This window comes from Pezoporus wallicus, unplaced genomic scaffold, assembly GCF_028554395.1.
Source record: "Pezoporus wallicus isolate ANWC-B61680 ecotype Strahan unplaced genomic scaffold, APGP_CSIRO_Pwel_v1 contig_3848, whole genome shotgun sequence".
NCBI lineage: Eukaryota > Metazoa > Chordata > Aves > Psittaciformes > Psittacidae > Pezoporus > Pezoporus wallicus.
Window position 1 is genome coordinate 104,352 of NW_026635879.1, and position 11,138 is coordinate 115,489.

Consider the following 11,138-nt stretch of genomic DNA (forward strand, 5'->3'; position numbering starts at 1 on the left):
TCTCTATCAAAAATTAAGCTATCACTCAAATGTCTTTCAATAGCTTATAGGGACATAACCCTACCCTATAAAGCACTGATACACATTTTTCACTTAACTTTTTGAGCAAACTCTGACAATATCTAGAGTTTATGGACATGAATGAAAATTTTACTTCCAGTCTTATATAGAGGAAGGCGTAGAAAGGAAATCTGCCAACCCTGAACTCTGCAACTTTAATCTGCATACCCTAGTGGCCATTGAACACTAGATGTATTGAAATCTGTATTGATTTTGTGATACTGACAATTGAAATTTACGAGCTACAACAGAATATTTTAATAATGTCACAACAGCTCCAAAATAAGTTTCCAGTGTATCATATCTTGAAATTCATATAGGAAACTCAATTAAAAAAAAAAAAAAATTCTAATTGGTGGCTATCTTTCTTCCCTTTAATCGATGCAGTCTGAGCAGATACAACTTTTATTCCTGTAAGAATTTAGTGCATACCCTCTATTAACCCCATAAAAGTATTTCTACATTTTGTGACAGCATAAAGGCAATAGACAATTAATTTGAGCTTATCTTTCACAGAAAATGCAACTGAGACAAATACATCACTGGATACATTCAAGAGTGCCACTTGAATCAAATCAGTTTTGCCTGGACAGTTTTATAAGATTCTTCAAATAATATAGGTAGCTGATCAAGCAAGTGGTTTCTATCAGTATCTGTTCTTGTATTTCAGTGAAAATTTGTATGTTCACATAATTCTGGTTATAAATAAGTATGAAAACAATTGGTCAGTGTAACACTTTCTATCAGTAGATCTCAGTATATGAAGGTAGATCTTATCATCCATGTGGAAAATTGGAAAAGGAAAAAGGGAAAAGGGGAGGGAAATAGGGAAGAGAAGATTTCCTGGAGATCATAAAATGAGCAAGTGTTAAAGTTAGGAATGGAAAAACAGACTGAAAAGTGAAAGAGAACTGCCTTGGGTATACAGCTTTGTCATACCTTTATGTTGAATGGAAGTTCTTTGCCCAGCTGTTCCATCAGAAAAATACTACCAAAAGGAACTTGATCTAGGCAAGAAAAGGGTCAGCATTCTTCCCATACTTCCTACAATGGCCCTTGGTGGGATAAACTTTCATCTCTTCCAGGAATAGTGAAACCAGTGTCTGTGTTTGCACATTGAGGTACCTTTCCAATAAAAAAAAAGGCAGAGATTTAAGTGTTGTTTTTCAACAGAAAGAAAGAGAAAGATAAAGAAAACATATCTCCATTACCTTTTCATTGGAAATGTCTCAAAAACTACATGGATTTCAGCACAAATACAACACCTGTAGAAATTGTGTGGTTTTACATATTATTTTCAACTTAAATCTGGCATGAAAAACTTAAAGGAAAAAGGTGCTTTTTAAACCATTTTTTACTTAATAGCAACAACTGTGACAGTGACACAGTGAAAAGCTCTGTTTATGTTAGAGAGGGGCTGGCAACTCAAATCCAACTGCCATGGAAACGTCAAGTTGAAGCATTCTCAGTCAGAAAGCTAAGATTTGGTTCAGGGCCAAACCCAGAATGTTCTATTCCCAAATTTCATCCAGATGCAGCCCAAAATGAATAACAGTCTTGTGATAAAAGCTTCTATTGTGAGAAAGTCACATATGAGATGCTTTGTTAACCCAAACCATGCATTTGTGCTGGTGAAGTCAGTAGAAAAGTGTAACTATCTGTCAAAATCCTGCAAAGAAAGGGACCATGATAAACCATATCAAAGAGCTAGTCACACATTTTGGTGCAGTTGCAGGACATGAAGAAGTTATGTACATTACATGTTTTTTTTTCACAGTGGTCTCTGCTTATGCAGCGTGTCCAGAATCCGTTCTCAGGCACAACTACAATTCCCTCTCCCTGTTGGTTAAATGATGTCAGGTAAGACTTCCACTCAATAAAAAACATTAAAAATATTCAATGTTCTTCTGAATAAGCAGCAGTGGAATATCAAATTCTATATTTGAATAAAATAAAAATTTTCCTTATGATGACTTTTTTGTGTGTTTTAAACTGGAATTAAAACAATATACTGAAGAACTGTATGAAAAGTTAATGCTGGCATGTACAAAAAGCAATAATCTTTCTTGAAATGTACTTTAACTTCCATTTTCTCATGCTGATGATACCTGTTACTAGTAAAAAAATAAAAGCTTGATCAAACAACAGTGATTTATGAACATATTTGGCCCAGAGAGTTTGCTTTTTAGATCTTTGTTCTGAATTATGCACATATTTGTTTGACATCCACTGATTTGCCAGTGAATTCCTTTGCAAATGAAAGCTTCCACACAGTGAAAGAACACATTACATTTTTCCAGAACAATGTCTAAAAGGAGATGCTCCTAAGAATCCAAATTAAGTCAATTGCTTAATTTTGTTATGCTCAGTTCTTTCAAGTGTTTCAGACTCACCAAGTTTCTAGCTTGTTTCTGGAAAGGCCAAGTCTTCCGTAAATTGAAGAGTCTTCATATACTAGCTAGGACTTTCTGACCATATAACAATATGCCTGGAAATTAAACCTAGAGAAAAAGCTTCATGTCCAATTACAAGCATGTTTTTGTTTCTTCCACTATATAAATATATCAATTTCATGAACTGATTCACCTATATTTTTGAAATCTAATACATAAAAAATGTCCTAGATATAAATTAAAACAAAGTAAAATTTTTAGCTTTCAGAGATGTTTGTTTCTTCTGTGTGCAAACCATTTGTCTCAGAAAGGCAACATTCTCAATAATCTCCCTGGTAAGACTATATTCCTTATATTTGGCCCATCTTGCTCCACTTTATTAACCTATGGCAACCAAAGTTTGTTAGAAAACTTGGCTCATTATTTTGTAGGGTTTTTTTTTTTTTCTCAGCCAGCCAAATCTGTTTTTCATCAAGGCTGATGAAATCCCACAGTTTATAAAATCTGCCCTCAATGTGTTTGCGCAAGTGTGATGTTTGGTTTTTAAGAAGCAATTCTGTATCTCTAGTTTCACCTTATTTTATGTTTCAGTGAACAAGCTGGAAGAACAAAGAGGCCAAATTCATTCCAGAAGTAATTCCATTTACTGAAGTTGACTTTTTTTTAAAAAAATATGGTCTGACGAGTTCAGTCTCAGACCCCTCACATGACCGTATACCACAAAACCCCAAAAATCTGCTAGGAAATTATTCCCTTTTGGCTGTACCTGGAGGTATGAACAGATGTTTTCTTTCATTGTTCATGTTAGAGAACATCAGCAGTACCCTGATGACTAAAGTACATTTCATCTTTACCTATTACTTTGCTTCTTACCACAAATGATGCAAGTTTTCATCTGTTGATGTGTCTCCTTGAGATTTTTAGAGGTTGCTGTCAGTCTGGTAAAAACATAATCAAAGAATCAGGCACACATACTGTCCAATACAATTTTGGTTTGTTCAGTGGTGGTTTTTTTTGTTTTTGTTTTTTTTTTGGCTTTTTTTGACATTAGGATAATTTCAGCTTGCATCAGACTCCATAAGCAAATGAGAACAAACAATTTATCTTCTAGAAACTAGCAGTGGTCTTTGGCTCTTGTGATCTAACTGATGTTGTAATTACGGTCAGCAGCCATTGTGCCAAGTTTTAAATTTTCAGATAAGCTTTTCACAGTTCACAGCAATATTTTAACAATGGAACTAACAGCAATCGGTAAACTTGGAACAGAAAGCTGAATAGATGACATATCAAAAGCCTGAACCCTGGCACTGCAGTTTTGAATGGAGTTTTGAGTGCCAGAAGCTGTGAAAATCCTTGAACAGAAACATGCCCTGACATTTCATTCAGTCTTTCCTCTTACCTAGGTATAAAATAATACTTATTTTTCTCCTTGCTTTTAATATTATGTGATTTATACCCACACAAAGTATATTTTTTTCTAATACATATGCAGTTAAGCCAGAATTTGCCTTTTGTTGTTCCTTGGTTGTATTCAGTCTGGGTGGTATGGAATACCTTTTACACTGTATTCTCTCCTTACTGATGAAAGCCACATAAGTCTTTAAAGGATCACTACAATCAAAGATACCAAAGTGAAAGGATTTACTGCTGAACCTCAAATAAAAAAATGACAGACTGTGCTTCCAGCAATACAGTTACAAAAATGCTGTGTAACTTTACTAACTTTTTTATTCTTCTAAATGCAACAGTGTATTAAAGTACGGTTACCTGTCATAAAACCTATAAGATGTTGCTGATCACCATTTCTGGTGATTGTTACACAAACTGTAACAACTTCAAAGCAATTGTCATCTTTATGTCTTGCTCTCTCAGGATATGTAGCTTCAGGACAGATGACGGATAACTGAATTTTTTAGATGTTTCCATAAGCAATAATTCAGAGTCTGAAGGGAAAGTAAAACCAGTATTTTTTGGCATGGTACTACACCAGCATTTATGGTATAATACTTACCTGTTCTTAAAAGTTGGTTGGGGTCTTATTTATATTTTAAACATTGTAGACTTCACACTGCTTGTTAAGCAGAAGAAAATGGGTGATAGATAATGAGGCATAAGTTTGCCAGGGGTAACGATCTAGAATAATCTAATGTGTTTGTACTTTCAGCTGAAGTTCTGGCAATAGTTATCACTGAGCTCACCTTAGCAGCACCTATAGAAACCAGGGAAGTAGCTTTGATGCCAAGTAATCCCATACGTACATTGAGGTTGTGTTTATTTTCTCTTTTTCCCTCCCTCATTTTCAACATTTGTATGTCTCCTACTGTGGCAGACTGAGAGTTTTTTTAAGATATAGTGAATATACACTCACTATGCCCCCTAAGAGATAAGAAAATAACCAAGCCTTATCATGCACAGTCAAATTTGGGTTAGAAGTATACAGCCAGTTTATGGAAGAACTGAGATCAGCTAAATAAAAGTTCATTTGTCCCAAGGTTTCTGGCTTACAGAAAGGAACTGAGAAAGGAAGAAATAAAAAGAACTAAAGACAAAAAATTGCCAAAAACACATATGAAGGGATTTTATTTGTAAAAAATTTACTGGTAGGTTGTCCAGCCAAGTCAATCTATAGCAGCCTAACAAAATTTAGCAAGCATATAGTTATACCAAATCATCTCTAGAACAAGTTTTGGGATTTTATTTTGTGGTTTGTGGTTTTTTTTAGTTTATTTGTTTGCTGTTGGTTTTGTTGGGATTTTTTGGATTTTGGTGTTTTGTTTTGTTTTTTTGTGCTTGTGTGTGTGATTTTTTTTTTTTTAAGATGAAGAAAATGCAGAAAAATATTTATTTAATTTTCCACAGGTAATGGCTATTTTTAGCAGAAATACTTAAAAGCCCACTTCTGTGAAAAGTATTTTAGTTCAGAAGCAGTAACTTTCTCCAAAATAAAAAAAAAATAAATCCTGTGATACATAATGCTTTTCTGCAAATGTGTCTGTATGGAAAATATATTGCTCACAGAAGTTATATATCTTATTAGAGAAATCATTGTTATGGCTGGGCAAGACAAAACAGAATTCTGAGGATTTGAAATCTGGATTAATATTTGGGACAAGAATGCGTTTTAAATCCACAGCATTCAGATTTAAAAAGGTTGAGGAGATTATTTATACTTAAATCCTGTGAGCCAGGGGGGCTTGTATTTCACCCAGTTTTGTATCACAGACATGAGCTATTTTACCTATTTAAACTTGTATACAAAGCACAAATATAGAATACAAAAGTAGGTGGAAAAAAACTTAATTTTTTTTTCCTACATACCCCCTCCAAGTCAGTTGCCATAAACCAGACCAGAGACTAGTGTCTTCCCTAAGCACATCACTGGTCAGGCCAATATGCCTTGCTAAGGCACACACTGCATGTTTAAGCTAAGCAGCTTTGCCAGATATTTATTCCTTTAACCACAGGGTTGTGCTGACTAATTATCCAGATCAGTATAGGACCCTGATTTGTGACATGCATAGGCCCCCTTTAACACACTTGCTCCCTACGTGTGTCCAAGCTGATGGATTTAAATCTAAAGTATATTCTCCTAGGCACACTAATAACTGAATTGCAGGAAGACAAAACCCTGGTGCACCAAAGATACTCATAAGAGCATTAGATGTAACAATAAGACCTGTTACCCAAGTTACTCAGGAAATTAAGCTAGGTGAGAGGGGTTTTTTTAACAACTATGACCAAATCAGTGCTGATGAAAGCAGGGAATGTAAAAGTGACATACAAATAACAAAGGCAGAATCACCATGCTAAGATTTTACCATGGCATTCTATTCATAGAACTTGGGTCATCCAGAAAAGTCTGGTATGTGCTACATTTAGCATTTGCCATTGTTTCATCAAAATATAATACAAAATGCCAAAATAGAAATTAAAACCTAAACTGATAAAGTCCTTAACAATCCATTTATAGCAGATTAATTACATCAGTGTAATCAAGCCCTGAGCATCTTTAGAAGAAAATCTTGCTTGATTTCCTCTGGAAGTTTTCCAAGGTAGCTCTTTTTGGAAGCAGAAAAACCCTCCTGTGAATGTGAACAAAAAACAGGTGCAAATCCCCCAGATTTGCTTTTACTGTAAGATCATTAGTTGGATATCACAAAATGTTTATTTTTTTTCACAGTTATAGCAATGTGTTTGCAATGAACAGTATACATGACTTTTTATTTTTCTTTCAGAGCACCACTACCCCATCACACACCCCACCCCCGATTACAAATCGTGTATGCTGACTGGCTCAGCTCCTTTTATTTTGGTGAACCAAGGAAATTCTCTCTCTTCATAAAAACTAACATGTTAGCACATTTTAATCAGTTCTTCTAAGCAACTTCGACTACAAATAAGTAAAATAAAATTCCCTTTACTACTGTCCTGGGTTCAGCAGTAGCAGTCATTTTTCTCCTTCTTAGGAGCTGGTGCAGTGCTGTGGTTTTGACTTTCAGCCTGGGAACAGTGCTGATGACACCGATGTTTTTAGTTGCTGCTCAGTAATGTTTACTCTGATCAAGGACTTTCTGAGTCTCATGCTCTGCCAGGGAGAAGGGGAAGCCAGGAGGAAGAAGAGACAGGACACCTGACCCAAACTAACTGAAGGAGTATTCCGTACCACAGCACATCATGCTCAATGTATAAACTGGGGGGGGGGGGTGGGTGTTACCTGGAAGGGCTAAAGGGCTAGATCGCTGCTTGGATGCTTGGATCGGGCTGGGTATTAGTTGGTGGGTGGTGAGCGATTGTATTCTCTTCCCTTGTTATTACCCTTATCATTATTGGTTTTGGTGGTAGCAGTAGTGGTTTTGTGTTATACCTTAGTTACTGGACTGTTCTTATCTCAACACATGGGAGTTACATGCTTTTGATTCTCCTCCCCATCTCTCTTGGAGCAGGGCAAGGAAGAAGTGGGGGGACCGAGTGAGTGGCTGCGTGGTACTGAGTTACCGGCTAGGCTTAAACCACAACACTTCTTTATGGTGCCCAACGTGGGGCACAAAGGATTGAGATAATGACACATCTGCCCAGAGTGTTTCAAATTGCATTTGTGATAAGCATTCATTGTTCTGGATTGATAGTCACTCATCACAATGTTGATTTATTTGCTCTCAGGGTTGTTGCGCTTGGTCTCTGAGTTTCAGCATGTTGTGCCTTACTTGCAGCCTGTATTTGCTGGTTTAGTGCTTATCGGCTGGTGGGCCTGGGCTAAGGTTATTGTTTTGCTGTACTTCATGGCAATGACTTGTAACAATAGACTCACTGATCATCAAACTGAGCTGGTATGCGTCCTTACTGTGATCGTCACCTCTATACAACTGGAGGCATGCAATGGGAATTTTTAACAATTACATATCTTTCTTTTTTTTTTGTTCCCTGAAACCCTCTGCTCCCCCACCAGGCTATTTACAGTAGGAGTAGATTCTGGAAAAGTTAAAGATCCTGAATATCTTTTCAATACCCTTGAAAGCATCCTGCTCCTTTTGCTGGGAACCAGCTTATTGCTGCATATACTTTCTATGTTTTACCCACAGCCATCCCACCCTGAAAATGGCCTATTTCATTCGATCTTGAAAGTTAAGCAGTGTCCGGCTCGGGTCTTGTCTAGGATTAAACAACAATATCTGAAGATCACCAAGAGATTTTCCCCTAAGCTGAACAGTCATGAGTGGCAGGGTGTGTGGGATCATATGGGCAATTATCTAGTCCAGTGAGCCCCTTCAGTGCTTTCAAAGAGTTGGAGATGGAACGTACACGGAGTCCCCTATGACAAGCTGCAGAAACTGCCTTGGACATTGCTGAACAAGAAAAATGGCCAGTACTTTATCTCTATACTGACTCATGGATGGTGGCAAATGCCCTGTGGGGGTGGTTGCAGCAATGGAAGCAGAGCAACTGGCAATGCAGAGGTAAACCCATCTGGGCTGCTGCACTGTGGCAAGATGCTGCTGCCCGGGTGCAGAACCTGGTGCTGAAGGTGCGTCATGTAGATGTACATGTACATGCACATGTACACAAGAGTTGAAAAGATCTACAAATCTTTTATCTTGCAGCATTTCAAATGCACAAGTGTTTCAATTTTCAGGTAAGAGCAGCCTAAAATTACACAATTTTGTAATAGAGAAAACAAGCAAGATTCCAAACTGAAATTCGATTCTATTTTATTCTGAGGCCCTGGCACAAGGACAATTCTAAATATATGCAAGCATGTAGCAGCTCCCTTGAGAACACAGCACAACCTTGCCACAGATCTTGGCTGAACACTCACATTGTCCACTGTTCGTCCACGTAATTGGTTTACAATTGATTTCTTCAGTAGGCATTCTGATGAGTCCAAAACCCTAAAACATTTCTGATTCTTACACAGGATTGCTGTACAAATAATTGTTCATTTAGGTTACAGCCTTACTGCTTTCTACAGGGAAAAACTCACAGCCAAAGTACATCTGTTGTGGTGTCTCCTGGCCAGGACTCTTGTCCAGATGTCCATCATGGCAATCAGTGGAAATGTTTTAATTTGAAGAAAGGCCAAATCTGTCAGGAAAGTGAGACTCAGTTTACCAGAACGGCCAATTTTTGTCAAACATCCTTTTCTCCTATAGCTTTGCTTAATTTTTTGGAGAAAAAGATAAGCTTTTTGACCAGCCTTCACCAGCCATAAAACCTTCCCTTGCATATATCTTAACAGGTGGGTGGACCACATGTTGTTAATGTATGGACATGTAGAGGCAACTTTTTTGACTGAGGAAGCATTTAACACCCAGAGATAGCAAAACTAAGAGATGTAGATTACTAACTCTAGGGCTTGCTGAAGCCACAAGTGAAGTAGAATTGCTGTATTAAGCCATTACAATTATGCAAACATTTGCTATGGAGTATATTAATTAGTCAGAGGATAAATGCATTTCTAACCTCCTCTATTTATGAACCTTTCTATATATAGGATGCTTTACAGCTTATGTCAGGAGGGAAGGATTTTTTTGGTTGGAATAACAGGTCTAAGTTGTAGGATAGCATTTTCCTTACAAATTATCTGTTTATTTTGGCCTGTGATTAAGGCAGTAGTCCTAAAAGTCCATTCAGAACCCAAGAAAGAGAAAAAACAGACTACATGGACCTAAATTAGGTGCAGAGAATTAAGCCCCAATTCCTTGTTCTTTTTACTGAAAAAAAAATCCTAAAACTACAAGGTGATGGTATTTTTTCCTTATTGTTTTTTCCCCATTAATATCAGAAAATATTAGACTTTGAGAGAACACAAAACTGGTATAGTAAAGTGATATTGCTTAATTTCACTGTCGGGGTTTTTTGTTTTTTGGGTTTTTTTGGGGGGGGGGGGGGCATGGAGGAAGAACATCACATTGGGGGAATTACCATAGAATCATAGAATCATAGGATAGTTAGGGCTGGAAAGGACCTTAAGATCATCTAGTTCCAACCCCCCTGCCATGGGCAGGGACACCTCACACTAAACCATCCCACCCACGGCTCTGTCCAACCTGGCCTTGAACACTGCCAGGGATGGAGCATTCACAACTTCCCTGGGCAACCCATTCCAGTGCATCACCACGCTTACAGTAAAGAACTTCTTCCTTATATCCAATCTAAACTTCCCCTGTTTAAGTTTTAACCCGTTACTCCTTGTCCTATCACTACAGTCCCTCTCCAGCATCCCTGTAGGCCCCCTTCAGATAATGGAAGGCTGCTATGAGGTCTCCACGCAGCCTTACACTGTTATCATCTAGCCTACATGTTCTTAGACCCTGAGAATATCAGAGTAACTTCTTACTTACACTAGGTGTTCTTACTAACTCTCTCCTCACCAGGTGTATACATTAAACTATATGTCATAACAAGCCTCTCTTTTTTCCAAAATATTCAATAGTATCATGTACTCTTCTTTGGAGCTAACTGGAACATATTCAGCTACAGTAATTTGTAGCCCAATACTATGAATTATAATGGAATACTACCAATAAATCAGCCATTTTAAACAAGTCCCAGCTACAGCATGGAGCAACAGGTTTGATCCAGTATCACATTTCATCATGTGGTATTAAGTACAATGTAATCAAAATGCAAATATTTATAAAAATAAAGAATGCAAGGGCTACAATGCTTTTGCTTCTACTTCTTTTTTCTAGGTCCTCCCATTTTAATTAGTAAATGTTTTGAAAAGCTCCACAAACACTTAATCATAGCACTTACACCATAAAGAAATAAATATGATTTTTTATCTTTATTCTTACTAGAATTAACAAAAATGTAGGAACTACAAAAGCCATTTTGAAAATAATTTCCTACAGAGAAAAATACCATGCAACAGAAAAAAGTGTAAGCTTCCTGCCATGATAAAAAGTCATAGAGAGCATCCAGCATGCTAAATAAAGTTTCAAATTCCCTTTTTTGTTCAGAAATTGCACTGGTCTTGTTAGAAAATAATATATAGCATTATCTTACAAACAACAGAAAATTAAATCTGTTTTATGAAAATAAAATCTTTATATTCTTTAATAAGGATATTGTGAGGTACAGGTACTGATGATTGAAACTGTACAGTTGAAAAGAAAGCAATATTTTTTCTTTTGATGTAGGCAGGCAGAACAAACAAGGGTCATACTGAAGTACTGAGAGAAGAGC

General features: G+C 36.9%; 1 long non-coding RNA gene across 1 annotated transcript; it reads right to left on the bottom strand.

Annotated features, from left to right (window-relative positions):
• Positions 1 to 2,045: 2,045 nt before the first annotated feature.
• Positions 2,046 to 3,392, bottom strand: LOC130593362 (uncharacterized). The gene is made up of 2 exons (XR_008970788.1): positions 3,315 to 3,392; positions 2,046 to 2,168 (listed from the first exon to the last, which is right to left on the bottom strand). It is a non-coding gene; the product is annotated as an uncharacterized LOC130593362 (long non-coding RNA).
• Between the last annotated feature and the right edge of the window lie 7,746 nt (positions 3,393 to 11,138).